We start from the raw sequence: 14,456 nt of genomic DNA, 5'->3' as shown, positions 1-14,456 counted from the left end.
TGATGCCATGCTGACAGTGGGGTTTCGTATTAATATAGTTCTCTCTTCCTTCATGGAAGCTTGCTAAGCAAGGGAAATCTGCTAACTATACACCATAGTATATGACAATATTCAAGTCTGTAAAGCTCTTCCAAAAGGCAAGACAACAGAAATAAATATTAGGGTTTTTTTGTATTATAAGCAAAGTTATCATAGAAATATAGAATGGCTTGGGTTGGAAGGGACCTTAAAGGTCATCCAGTTCCAAACCCCTGCCATGGGCAGGGACACCTTCCACTAGACCAGGTTGCTCCAAGCTCCATCCATCCTGGCCTTGAACCCTGTCAGGAATGGGGCAGCCACAGTTTCTCTGAGCAACCTGTGCCAGGGCCTCACCGCCCTCACAGGGAAGCATTTCTTCCTAATGCCTAATAAAAATCTGTCCTCTTTCAGTTTAAAACCATGCCCCCTTATCTTGTCATCACATGCCCTTGTAAAAAGTCCCTCACCAGATTTCTTGTAGTCCCCTTTGTGTATTGGAAGACTGTTACAAGGTCTCCCCAGTGCCTTTTCTTCTCCATGCCGAGATGCCTACTGGATTCTGAAATTTTGCAATCCCTTTGCAACCTCTTTGCTTCACAGAGCAACACAATGAGGCCACAGAGGGCACACCCTACACCACTCAAACAGTGGTCTGTGCTGCATCTGTGAATTTGATGTTTTCCATGATGACTAACAGCACTGCTCCACAGCTGTATGCTACATGGTTATGATGAGCACAGCCATGTACACCCCTACATTTGTGTTTCAGTCATAAACCATTTTACAGAAGAGAACTGTCCACGCACCATCTTCAGGTCCATCTGCAGACTATACATCACACTTGGTGAAGGCCCCTGAACTCAGTAACACCCAGTTTATTGTCCAAGACTATCACCTAAATGTAATAGAGCACAAACAAATCATTTTTACTGCTGTCATGAGGCTGAGCACGGGAGGGTAGGATGAAGCTGAGGGGCATGCTAACTTTCAATAAAGAACCTGGAACACTATTTCAGAGAGGTTTTCAAAGCAGGCAACAAAGAGGCTACTCTTGCACTGTGGGTTGCTTTGTAGGCTTCAAAGGCACTAGTGTCTACTTTGGATTTTTCACAGACCACCTTGGAAATGCACATACAACCCAGACATGAGGTAGTACTCCTCATTTCAGTATTTTGCCAAGATACAAAATTAAAGTTTCACACCGTAAATGGGTAGAGAATTCCATGGTATGACAGAAGCTATGTATATAGGAACCACTAATAGTTTCAGCCGAAATCAGAAGCACATTTAACACCACACAAAGCATGGAAACAGATTTATAAGAATAATTCTACAATTCCACAGCTAAACAAACTATTCAAACTTACACTGTATTTCTTACCAACTATATTTGCATACAAAAGTTGGGGTGGGGGGGAATCTTAAATTTGTCATTGGAAAGAAAATCCCATCGTGGTATGCTTACATGCAATTCTCTTGTTAACCCCACTCTGAATTCTGAGTAATTCCACTGACATCAAAACTATAACAATGTAAAAAGCATTTAAAAATGTGAGGACAACTGCATCCAACATCAGAATAACGGGATGAATAATGGACAAACTGAGGCAGAACTTTAGCTGGTATAAAGCAACTTACAGATTTCTGTGTGGCAAAGTTAATTTACACTGGCTGTGGACGCTGGTCCATTGTCAGCAAATCCTGTTTTCCCAACAAACCTGTTAGGAAGAAATGCAAAAGCAGGTGTAATTATTAACGTGATGAAACTCTCTGAATTAATTTACACCTTAAAAGTAATACATTACACCCTATAAATGGACAATGTTAGTTTTTTTAAAAGCCATTAAAATCACAGTAACTATCAGGCAAATTAAAGGCTCTGGCAATGATTCATTATTTCATTACAACTAAAAACTAATTGTATGCCTAAATAAATAATGTTGGAGTTTTACTCATGACAGTGGGAAAATAGGGTTGAACGACTTGTGTTAGAGAGAAGCTCTTGTCCTTTCACTAATGGAGAGGATTATAGTGCGTGATAATTTCTTACAAACACCAGCATTTATGCTGCAGCATTAAACACAAACACCAAAATGATCAGTTGCTGCAAAGAAATGGAAGCAGCGGTGTTACTAAAACCACAGAGGCCAGCCATCTTGAGCACCACAGGGAAATCCAGTTCTGCACAGTTGGTGTTTGGAGGCACATATGTGACACAATTAGTGTAACAAAATAAGTTTCTCCTTGCTGAAGCATTTGCTGCAAATTGAGTCATTAATCTCATTTATAAAACAGGCACATGGCTAGCACACTGTGATTGGCTGAGGCAATTTCTTCCCATTAGGGTGTGAATAGCTCAATCTTGTTCACTTTAAATGTGGGTCATTTTAAACACTTCAGTCCCAAGACCTTGCAAGAACTGTTACTATATTTATATGTTCAATTTAAAGTTCCAACAGTGATGTTGTAGGCTAACACCTGCCCAGACTACACTATGGCCATGGCTGCAGGCATATTGCAGTCATCATTTGATAGATGAAGACTCAAAGATCAGAAAGATTCAGGACTAAGACTTCTTCTGTGAGGGTGGTGAGGCACTGGAACAAGTTGCCCAAAGTAGTAAATGTTTCATCCCTGGCAGTGTTCAAAGCCAGGCTGGACAGAGCCTTGGGTGACACTCTAGAGTGAGGTGTCCCTTAAGGGGGGTTGGAACTAGATGATCTTAAGGTTCTTTCCAACTCAAACCATTCTATGATTCTAAAAGAGGATGCAATACACTGAGCTTCCTAAATTCAAACAGTGATTCAGAAAATCCCTTTTGAGTAGCTGCCAAAATCTTAAGCAGCCTATGCTCACAAGATGTCTACCTACTCAACTGTTCACAGTGTTTGTACCTACCCAAAACTGCCTTGACTGAGCTACTTGCCATATGCCTCCTGCCTTGTCCTGGTCATGTTTCACAGAATAGATGTTTTTTCAGCAGCAGCTCTCTGTGGCTTTGGATACAGACTCTTGTGACATATGCAGCCTGGTAGGGTTGTGCAGGGTCAAGGCCAGTCCACCACTAGTAAAGGACTGCTGCTAGTCCTAACGCAATAGCCTGTGCTTTCTCAAAGCAAACGCAACTCAGTCACTACCTGTGTGGACAGTTTTCTGCCTCCAGCTTGGACAGGTAAGTTAACCCAACTCTAATTTCACTGTTTTCCCCTCCTTCATTAGGAACTTTCTTATTTTGGTAGATCAAATATAGGGTGAATAGAGAGTGACCAAAGCTGTAACTTCAGGTCACCAAGGAGATAGCAAATCCCCTCTCAGCAAAACTCCCGCTTCCCTGGAAAGGGCTTCTCAGGTGTGGATTTGTTACAATGCAGGCTTCTCACCTTGAGAATGCAACAAGCTCCAACATGTCATGGCTTCTTTAAGGCTCAATCCCCTTTTCTTCCAAATGGAATACGCATCATTTAAATGAAGTAATCAAGTACTAAGCAGTGGAGAGATCAAAGTCTGTCCTTCTTCAAGTTATCAAAGGCAACTCTTTTTTCATTGTTTTTTTGGGGGTTGTCTTGTTTGTTTCTCAAGCCAGCCACAAAATCCTATTAGCTGATATGATCATCAGGCTCCAAAACCTCACATGACAACCAAAGTGCCAGGTTTGCAGAAAGGCTTAAAAACCTCTTGCAAAGAAAGGCATGAGAATGTCCTTCAAAACACCAGAAGGAGCTATACAACTCAGCAGAAGTAAATCACCTACTTACCTGGCTAGAAAGGTAGAGGTTAGCCCAAACTGCTGTAAGCTTCTTGCCTACTTCCTAGGGACTCAGGGGTGAGGTCCCCCTCTATTTAAAGGCTACTTAAGAAGTGTGTTTAAGGCAAGAGGTATCATTAAGGCTAGCGGAGATGTTTCTGGTGGGTTAGTCATTGAGGAATTGCTGTTTAGATAGTGTAAGAGGTTGGATTATAACTCCCCACCACCTGAAAGCTTTGCTGAGAGAGTACCTTCTGCACAACTGTGCTGAACTGTATTTATATGCATATAGATACATAAAAAGTGATACTGAGAACTTATGGTGTCTTGTCCTAGATTGATTTGTTGATATTTATAAATGAAATTAAAAGTTTGGGGCTTTTTTTAATCACATCAAATACTTCTGCACTGCTCAAATAGGGCTCTTCTCTGAAACATGGGCTCACAGCAGCTTTAAGTGAGGAAACCTGCTTCTCATATGAAACTACTGTGGATAAGTTGCAAGACTATTGGGGCAGAGATGTTCAGATGCAAAGTGCCTTCTGCATTGCACTATAATGGGGTCATCTGTTTCTGGGAAGCCTCTAAACCTTTCTTCATTCAGCTAGACATAGCAAACAATTAATCAAATAGTTCATGTTCTTTCTAAGAGTTTAAAAACATTAACATTTTGAACACTATGATTACAAATTTCATCAGTCACTGCACTTCCTTGATCCCACTGAAACTGAAAATGCTTTTCTTGCTACTTCCACCCTAGGATGAAGTCAGAAAAGTGATGAATCTCAGAGAAAAGAATCAGAGGAAAGCAGAGCAAAAGAAGATACAACAGAAGGCTACAATCTACTCTAGTGGAGGATGCCCCTGCCTGTGGCAGTTGGAACTAGACGATCTTTAAGTTCCATTCTAACCCAACCCATTCTGTGATTCTGTATCTCACTTTTGCAGACCAGTAAGCCTCAGAAGACTTGGCTAAAGTCTGAATCCAGGCCTTCTGGAAATAGTCCTATGATATCATAAGCAATTGTGGCATTTGAGAGTGGGATTATCTTTCTTTACAATGGTCTTATTTCATGTGACTGAAAGCAGGGCTTTCTCATCTGTTCTTTCACCTTGCACTGTTTAACCCTCTTATGGCAATCCTCTTGCAATCTTGGAAAAGAAGGGGAGTAACAACATTAATTCACTGTTGAATGTACTGACAGGAGTTAACGTACAGCACTCACTGGAGGCCATGAATATTTATAATTGTAATCCACTGTGGCAACTGTTTTCTGCTTGCACATTCCTTGTGTTTCTAGGCAAAATACAATTTTTTTGTTGCTCAGAGTAAATACAAGAACTCTGAACTATTAACAATTCAAGCACTTGCTGTTGTTTGTGAAGTATTAGCTGACCTACTTCACTGCAGTTTTAATTAGGTACTATTCCCATGCTGTTCTCATCCCTGTGGGGATTATACAGTTGGCACTGACAGAAGTGTTTCTAGGGTAGGGTGATTCACGAAAAGAGAGGCGGTTTAGAAATGCACCATTCAAGGCAGAACAGCACGATACACTGTACCTGATCCATGCCAGCCTCCCTGCTCCTATATCAGGAACTAACAGGGCAGGGCTGCAGGTGTCCAGAAGGGAGACAAAGTTTATGTACCCATCTGTGATCAATCCTGAATTCCCCCTGACTACAGCCTAACCCCAGACAAACCCTGTTGTACCAAAAGTACCGAAAGCCTTGGACTGTATCCAAGGATTTGTTACCTGCATCTTAGGTGCACCATATTGACAACCTACAAGTCATTTTAACAGCTGTCAAAACTGTTTAATTTCCCAAAATAGATCTTTCTGCTTCATGCCTCAAGAACTGAAACCATTCCAAATAAACTATTTTTAAAGAAATCTGTTGAGGAATGGCAAGGCACAGATCTTCGATGACTTCCTCCTTTTACCCAGTGAAAGAACCATGATAGCACAGTTACTGTGTTGCTTCACTATGGTGTATCAGTTGTATGCTGCTAACTGAAAAAATGTATTCCCTAGGAATTCTTATAGATTTTTTTTCTCTTTTGGCAATATAACTATGCAAAAATTCACTGTTCTGTGTCCAAAAATAAGCAGCAATACACTGAGCAAGAATTTGATTCCATGACACATGAAACAGATATGGTTTTACACACATCAAAGTAATTTCAGAAGCAATTAAGGATGAAACACAAATCAGGGGAGCCTGTACTCCCATTGATGTGTCCCAGGGGAGAACAAACCCCTTAACTGCCACTCTCCTCTAATTATGTGTGATGCCACTGTACAGGACGCAAAGAAATTGATAGCTATGGCTGCCTCAGCTGGTGTTTGGAAACAAAAGAAAAAGTTAAAAGCTTTCACAACAGTGAGGTTTTGAACCTGAAACACATCAGGCATATTGTCAGCTTGTTTTCATTTTCCTCTTGAAGAGGCAGTTTTGGGGATAGTCTTCCCTAAATTGTGTCTTTGGCCATGGTCCTCAGGGATGTTGCCTAACCTACAGAATCAACAAGACTGGAAAAGCCCTTCAAGATCATGAAGTCCAACTGTTCCCCCAGCACTACCAAGGCCACCACTAAACCATGTCACTGAGGGCCTCATCTACACGGTGTGTGAACACTTCCAGGGACGGTGACTCCACCACTGCCCTGGGCAACCTGTTCCAATGCCTGACTGCCCTTCCAGGGAAGAAATTGCTCCTAATATCCAGCAGCTTGAGGCTCTTTCCTCATGTCCTATCCCTTGTTACTTGGGAGGAGAGACCAGCCCCCTCCCGGCTCCATCCTCCTGTCAGGTAGAGAGCGATAAGGTCGTCCCTGAGCCTCCTCTTTGCCAGACTAAACCCCCTCAGGTCCCTCAGACATTCCTCATCACAGTTGTGCACCAGCTCTGGTGCCTTTCTCTGGCCCTGCTCCAGCACCTCAATGTCTCTTTCGTAGTGAGGGGCCCAGAACTGAACACAGGATTTAAGGTGTGGCCTCACCAATGCCCAGCACAGGCTGATCACTGCCCAGGCCCTGCTGGTCACCTAGATCCATCACCTGGATGATCCTTTATCTACTTCACCATCATCTTCCTCATTTTCTTGATCCTCAAGTACCAGGACCCCAAATCTGTTGTAAAGGGGTACTTGGGAAAGTGACATAAACCGGGGGTAATACCTGCTTCTAACCCCAACCCCACCCCCCCACCCCCCCTCCATCTTTTAGGTCCCCTCCATCTCTCTGGTGGCAACAGGGTAGGGATCCTTAATTTCGCTGAATGTGGCTCCACCAGTCAATCTCCTCCTCAGACTCCCTCACACTCCTCAGCCGCCCCACCTCTTCCCTCAGCACTGCCACCACGCAGAGCAAGCCATCAGCCTGGTCACACCTACACAGCCACCACCCGCCATCCCCGGCAGGCTCCGGCACTCACCACAGCCAGACGCCCGCTCACGGGGGACCTCTACCTCTGTCCTGGCCAGCGCAGAAGGCTTCGTTTCCTGAGCTTCCTGCCAGAAAAGCCTCTTCGTTTCCTGAGCTCTCTGCCAGAGGCCGCCAGCCCTGAGCCCTTTTCCATGGACACGGGCCCAGCTCACATCTCGCTCCCACCGGGCTCCCGCCCTTCCCGCCGCGCTTCCTGTGGGAACGGCCGCCCGAAGCTGAGGCGCCACGCGCCGCTCCCGCCCCCAGCTGGGGGTCGGTACGGCCCCGGGGAAGGCCCGGCGGGGCCGGGGCCTGGTCCTGGTCCTGGTCCTGGTCCTGGTCCTTGTCCTTGTCCTGCAGCGTTTGTCCCGCGCCCCAGCACTCACAGCGGCATCTCCAAAGCTGCTCACCGCGCCAGAAACCCTTTTCTCCTCTGTTTGTGAGTTTTAAGACTGACTAAAATCACCCTAAATCTGCCTTTCCGTGACAAATGAACGTTAAAGTGGCCACAGCCAAATCCAATTAAACCGATGGCACAGTCTGACCTTTCAGCTTTAAAATGAAGGTATTGTTTTAATTAAAAAAATTGAGAAACCTTGCGTTTCTGGGTAAGAGATGAGTGGATGAACCTCCACTGAAACATCATATCCAATTGGAAGACTTCGTGTTTAGTGTTCTTCACTTGTTGCAAAAGGGGATACATCAAGAGCTGGTACAGCTTCCTTTCTACTTTATACACAAAACACTAAGCCACAGAGAATTATGATCTGGCAAAACAACATCTAATCTTAACTGAATCATAAATGAATTAGGTGCTATAAATGAGCAGATAAAAAAGGCTGACTGAGTAGCTGGACGATGACATGCAATTCTGGGCAATACAAAGCAGTTTATCCAAGAACCCCTTAGCGTGGCTTTGCAAATACATCACATGTATAAAAGGGAAAACTCTTCCTTGTGTCATCAACCAAGACTGCATACGTGGCACCTGGAACACGTACAGCCCCTTAGCAACACCACCACATGCCCCTCTCACCACCAAGTGCATCCTTCCCTCTCACTTCCCTATGGCATGCTTACTTAAAGCAAAGTTAGACTACCTCTATTTCTGATTACTCGTGCAAAACAGGATCTGAATTCCTGACAAGAGAATTGTAGCATGAAGGTATGGTCTATTGGAAGATCAGTCCTTTTTAATAGAATCATAATGCATCTTCAAACCAGCTGCACTTAAAAGGAATGCAAGAAGTGAAGTGAAACTAATGTCACAGAAAGCCAGGCAGCTTACGTGAGGTTCACTCATCACTCACCATTCAGCTGCAGGGCACCTCAGCCTGACCTCCCAGCAGTCTGGGGAGGGAAAACCAGCAAAGAGTAGTTCCAGCTTGTCTTCTGTGCCACCTGGGTAGAGCAGGTACAGGGCCAAGTGTAACGCAGCCACTCTGCTGGCAGATCAGATATTGATGTTACCTTTCTAGGGCAGTGTCATCTATAAGGAAACACAAAGAAATGTCATTTTAACCACAGGTATGGGAAACAGGGACAGAGCATTCCTAAGCTACTGTATAAGCCGGGCAGCTACAGTAATGAGTTACCATGGTTTGGGACACATCTTTAATACTCTTGCTCACTCATTAGGCTTTGATTTGTCACAGCAGGGTTGTGACTGCTCTGCTTGTGCTGTAACACTTTATAGAAGGTTAGGTGACTTAATGAAGCAGTCTTTCTCCCATCATCTATAAACATCCAGTTAAACCACAACAGGCTTCATTAGGGTGACATAAAACAGGCAGGTTTTGAAGCCCTTGCAGGAGGATGTGGTCACACAACTTTGCAATGGCTTTTATAGGACTTGTGGCAGGAATCTCACCAAGGTACCCAAAAGACAGCAGTGTAAAATCCTGCTTCCCCTATGGCACTGTTCTGCTTCCCTACTGCCCCCCCCCCAGGAGGTTTTGGGGCAGCATTATTTTCCTATGACCCAGGAGACCTATAGGGCAATACCCAAAAGATGGGCTTCTTTGAAATCTGTGGAAAGTCACTGCTCTTCTCGCAGCTTTCGCTGATGGTTTCTGGGCTAAGCCCAAATACATAGATCATAGAATCGGAGAATGGTTAGGGAAAGGACCTTAACATCATCCAGTTCTAATTCCCTGCCATGGGCAGGGACACCTCCCCCTAGATTAGGCTGCTCAAGGCCTGTCCAACCTGGCCTTGAACACTGCCAGGGATGGGGCAGTCACAACTTCCTTAGGCAAAGAAAGTGGGACAGAAGTGCTTCTAAAAGTTTTGGTAGGGCAGGAAGCTCTGCCCAGGCTATGGATCCACTTTAATGGCCTCAAAGATGTTGCAAACTCTGTCACTACTTCTTCCCGTTCCTCTTAGCTTTTGCAGGACCATGTGACTGGCCACTGGAACTGCACAGGCAAGGCTAGGGGCAAAGGAAATACAGGAACTGGGCAACAATTTTAAGTGGGCAAAATAAAGTGGTTATTTTGCATTTTTACAGGCTGTAGCTTGTACAAAGAGCTCCAAATTCTGTTCTCTGTATCTATACGCAGAAAGCTTTACAGTGAACCTCAGTTCTGCCTGAAGGATATGCATCTTTTTTTGTCATAAGCATACATATTTCAGTGAAAAATACTCATATTCACTAAAGCTCTGTTTTTGCAGTGTTCTTTTTCATTTTTTTAAGTACTAATTGGAGACACCAAGAAGTGAAATATTGATTTGAAAAAAGTGATTTCAATATTGCTTTGTCAAATCACAAGAGACAGTTTAAGCCTAATTAATACAGGGTTTGAATGGGTGAGGTACATCTCACAGAATGACAATTGGCACAGTTGTATTTTTTGTTGCAAAAGGTTGGTATGAGTCTACTGCATACACAAATAGTCTAAGCTTCAAGTTGGGTAGCAGTCAAGCCACTGCTTTCTGAAGGAAGGATAAAATTTAACCTCTGTGACTCCTGATCACCCTGACGTCTTAAAGCTAATGACAATAGTGCATATCTTATTATCTACCCTGTAACATACCATGCCATAGCAGTCGGTCTTACATTGATGAAATGGAAATGATTAAGTATAACAAATCTGAGTCACTATGTAGGAGCAGAAAAAAGACTGTGTATTTTCTGTTCTTTCTTTTTCATATCTAAGACTTAAAAAACCACCATATACAAATTTAATCACAGCCTGCTATTCCTGAGCTATAAAATATGAGCCATGCCTTGAAAGAAATGGAGGAGAAAGAAAGCAGTGATTCTTAAAGAAATTCCACCCATTAAAGACACCAGAAAATTTATTGTAAATGTTTTGCCAAGTCCTTATCTACATTCAGGGCAATAACAGAGCCCTTTGTGATTATTCTTGTTTTTATGACTCATAAAGCCATGTTATTCTTTTTGACTGAATGTGCAACACACCCTAATGCTAGGGCTGGCTGCTCCTCCTACAAACATATTTATCTTTCCATTTCATTTTATTCATATTTCTGATAGTGGTGTTGCACATGCTGGAATTCTGACTCAGCTGAACATGGAACATAAGTTAGTCATACAACATTTTGGACAGGCCTTGGAAAACACCATCCATGAAAACATACCTTCAGGGAGTCAGCAGCAAGCTACTGAGGGTATAATATACTTGTAAAGCTGGGCTAAGCCCTGGGCAAAGTCAAAGCAGGGACACTATTACATGGTCAGAAAAAAATATGCCTGTAATGAGCAAAAGACAAATATGTTTTGCTTTTGTGGAAATATGTTTAGTGAATCATGCAAGTGGGCAGTTAATTTCATTTCTATGATTGTAGTGCCTTGAGTTGTAAATTTCTAGGTAACATTCAGAGAAAGGAGTCATTTATAAATTGCCTCATTTCTTTTTGTACTCTATATTAATACTTACATTAATTTTCAAGCTACAAATAACCAAAGGTGACAGTGAAGAAACAGAACTTGGGTTGCTGCTCTAAGGGAGGGTAGCATATGCAGCTGCATATCTTCATATAGTGGAACTGGCATGTGAGAAGAGTTACTCATACATTTTAATGTTTTAGGAGAAAGGTCTTGGGGCATATTACATGTTTTGCTCTATGGAACACAAAATTATTTTGTCTTTCATCCTATCCAAAGCACACTGAAATCAATGTATGCCTTGCTTTGACTTCACTAAGATTCGAATCAAACTCACAACTGTAATTATGAGGAATAAACAGTGATCATAATGATTTGGGATAATTTTGGTGACTTATAAACTGAAATGTTGGTTTATGTTGCTCATAGCCCTTTTCCTTTTGCTCCATGTGGACTGGAATTGATTTATGCACACATCAAGTAGAAAATGAATTGGATCCTCCTTTTTTTCCAGTATATTCATCCAGAGCAGACAGCTATTTCCTTACTAGAGGGCACCAGCATCTGCCATTAGCATTTGTGCCAGGTCAGGATACTAAACTGATCGCGATGCCTTTTTTATGGCTGCCACTAACAGTTGCCTAGAACTTGAGGGCACATCTTCAGGGGAAACCCCATGATGTTACAGCATATGCTGCCTGGCTCCGCACAGAGCACTGGGCAAGAAGAAGGGTGGTCAAGTTCACAGTCTTTCCAGCTGGTCAAGCTTAGGCATAGCAGTATCTTGAAGTGATGCTAACTACCAGAGGTTTGAGTGTGCTGAGTGCCCTGACAAGTTTGTTTTGGTTCTGGTTAACAATTTTGATTATATTTTCAAATACAGGCAGTCCTTAAAGTTCCCTTTTATCTGGTTTTCTGCTACCATCTTTTTAGTGCTGCTCCTAACATGTGCCTCTAACTAATAGGGACAATTACAAATACACCAAAAGTTAATTAGCCCAACACAAGAACAGGTTTTTTTGCAAGTTTCCCAGGTCTTTGACTGACACCTTGGCATGGGCTCATCGCAAGTGCCTCACTGGTCTGTGAACATGCATGCATATGGCAACCTGGGCAGGGCAGGAAGAAAATGGAGATGTCCCTCCATTTGCTATGAGGAACAGTGACAAATAACCAAAACCCAAGTTTCACCCCGTGTCATTCTATATATGAGATTTAGCTGTGAATTAGGATTTTACAAGCACTCGCATCAGCACAAGACACAAACCACACAGCTACCAGTTTGGCTGTGGGAAGCAAGGTGAACACCTCAGAGATGCATGTTTCCTTGCAACATTTCTTAAATATTGTAAATGATTGCCATGTCTATAGAAATACAAATCTGTTCAGAACTACTTGAAACCAGAACTGAGGAGTGGAGGTACAGGAATGGTACCTTGCAGTGAAAAAGTGTTCTAAGTGTCTCTGTGTGCTGATATGGATCCATCTCTATTCTGCTTGTGCCCATTTTCTAATATGATATACCCATGGACATTTAAATTCAGTGAATAGGTTTAAAAGCTGTAGCCTGTTTCTGGCTTTTCTGATACTGTTTTAATATGCTTGCATATATGTCCTTTCACTGTATCTATCTGTTGTGGTTTAAACAAAGTCAGCCATAAATCATGCAGTTGCTCTCTCACTCCCCCCCTTTTTGTCCTCCCCCTGCTCCTGGAGGGATGGGAAGGAGAATCAAAAGAATGCAACTCCCACAGGTTGAGATAAGAACAGTTTAATAATTAAGGTATAACACAAATCAGTACTGCTACCACCAGTAATAGTAATGATAAAGGAAATAACAAGGGAAGAGAATACAACACCTCACCACCCGCTGATCAATAACTCGCTCCCCCAGCCCGACCAAGCACCGACCGATACCTAGTCCAACCCTGCAGTCAACTAGCCCTACCGGGTGACTCTTAGTTACGTACTGGACATGACGTGCTGTGGTATGGAATACCTCTTTGGTCAGTTTGGGTCAGGTGTCCTGTCTCTGCTTCCTCCCGGCTTTCCCTCCTCCCTGGCAGAGCATGAGGCTCAGAAAGTCCTTGGTCAGACCAAACATTTGAGCAGTAACTAAAAACATCGGTGCTATCAACACCGTTCCCAGGCTGAAAGTCAAAAACACAGCGTTGTACCAGCTACCAAGAAGGAGAAAAATGACTGCTACTGCTGAACCCAGGACACTATCCAAAAAGACCAGACGTCTTGTTTATTTCTTTGTAAATGATACAGATTAAAGAGTTTGTTTCCAGAAAGCTCTCTGATGGTATCTGGCTATTCCAGTGGCGAAACGCCAGATTCTGTTCTCATTGTAGGCAAAAGAATGACTTCTGGTGCCAGAGAACTTCATGGCAACATCATAGTTTTAAAAAACCTCAACAAAGAAACAAACTAGTAGAGAAAAAGATTATAGACTCGTGGAACTTTTTGGGTTGGAAGGGACTTGAAGCTCATCTAGTTCCAACCCCCTGCCACAGGCAGGGACATCTTCCACTATTCCAGGCTGCTCAAAGCCTTGTCCAACCTGGCCTTGAACACTCCCAGTGAATCCATGGTCAGTTATTTTATTCTAGGATGCCCCGTCCAGCCTTATGAGAAGGTTTTATGGTTCATGTCTGCTTAGGAGGAATGAGTTTATTTTCTGAGATGCAAATAATAAGACTCAAGATCACACTAGGAGTCCTACTGTAAACCCTTATTATTACACTGGTATAAACCTGAATCCTTATTTTGATCAGTTATGATGACAACACTCCCTCCGAGCCCAGAAGTCTCTGGATTGGTTCTCCAATGAGGCTAATTACAAAACTGAAAGTAAACATACTCACTGGGAAGTGCTTTTCTTTCAAGCTCGTACATAACCCCTGTTGTCCAGCTTGAAGATTTGAAGGACGTGAGTAAGCATTTCAAAGCAGTTTCTCCATCATTTTCCTACACGTTCAAACTCCTTCTAATCCTGCATCTTCATTTCCCGCGGTGCCAGCCTGCAGATGGTGTCATTCTCCAAGGCCACAACGTCATTCTGTTAGCTGAGCCAGAAGCATTTCCATGTTCAGTTTATTCAAAATTCTGTTGCAACTTTATCTCCCGAAGATGTATGTTCCTGGCTTTGGAAGACTGAATACCCAGGGGAGAATAAAAGAAAGCTGTACCATGTGATGGCAACGGATGGGGAATCACTGAACTCCACGGATGTGACTTGTTCTACAGTGCTCACTCTGTAATCTGTTTCATGATGGTTGGTGCTATGGAGGGCAGTAATCAACACTATTACCAATCCTTTCCCAGCCTCGATATCCTACATCTTAATTTTCCAGAGAAATTATAGACAGAGAAGAGTTTCCTGTGCTGGTCTGTGAACCACAGTTGGA

The 14,456-nt window shown here is 43.1% G+C and overlaps 1 long non-coding RNA gene across 1 annotated transcript; it reads right to left on the bottom strand.

Moving 5' to 3' along the window:
* Positions 1-1,586: 1,586 nt before the first annotated feature.
* Positions 1,587-14,205, bottom strand: LOC133212285 (uncharacterized). Its single transcript, XR_009725447.1, has 3 exons — positions 13,914-14,205; positions 8,504-8,682; positions 1,587-1,739 (listed from the first exon to the last, which is right to left on the bottom strand). It is a non-coding gene; the product is annotated as an uncharacterized LOC133212285 (long non-coding RNA).
* Between the last annotated feature and the right edge of the window lie 251 nt (positions 14,206-14,456).

The sequence above is a fragment of the Neopsephotus bourkii genome, unplaced genomic scaffold (genome assembly GCF_033783945.1).
Source record: "Neopsephotus bourkii isolate Nb327-2 ecotype Australia unplaced genomic scaffold, CSIRO-AGI_Nbou_v1 NB_71, whole genome shotgun sequence".
Taxonomy (NCBI): Eukaryota; Metazoa; Chordata; class Aves; order Psittaciformes; family Psittacidae; genus Neopsephotus; species Neopsephotus bourkii.
This window is presented reverse-complemented; position numbering and strand designations above follow the sequence as displayed.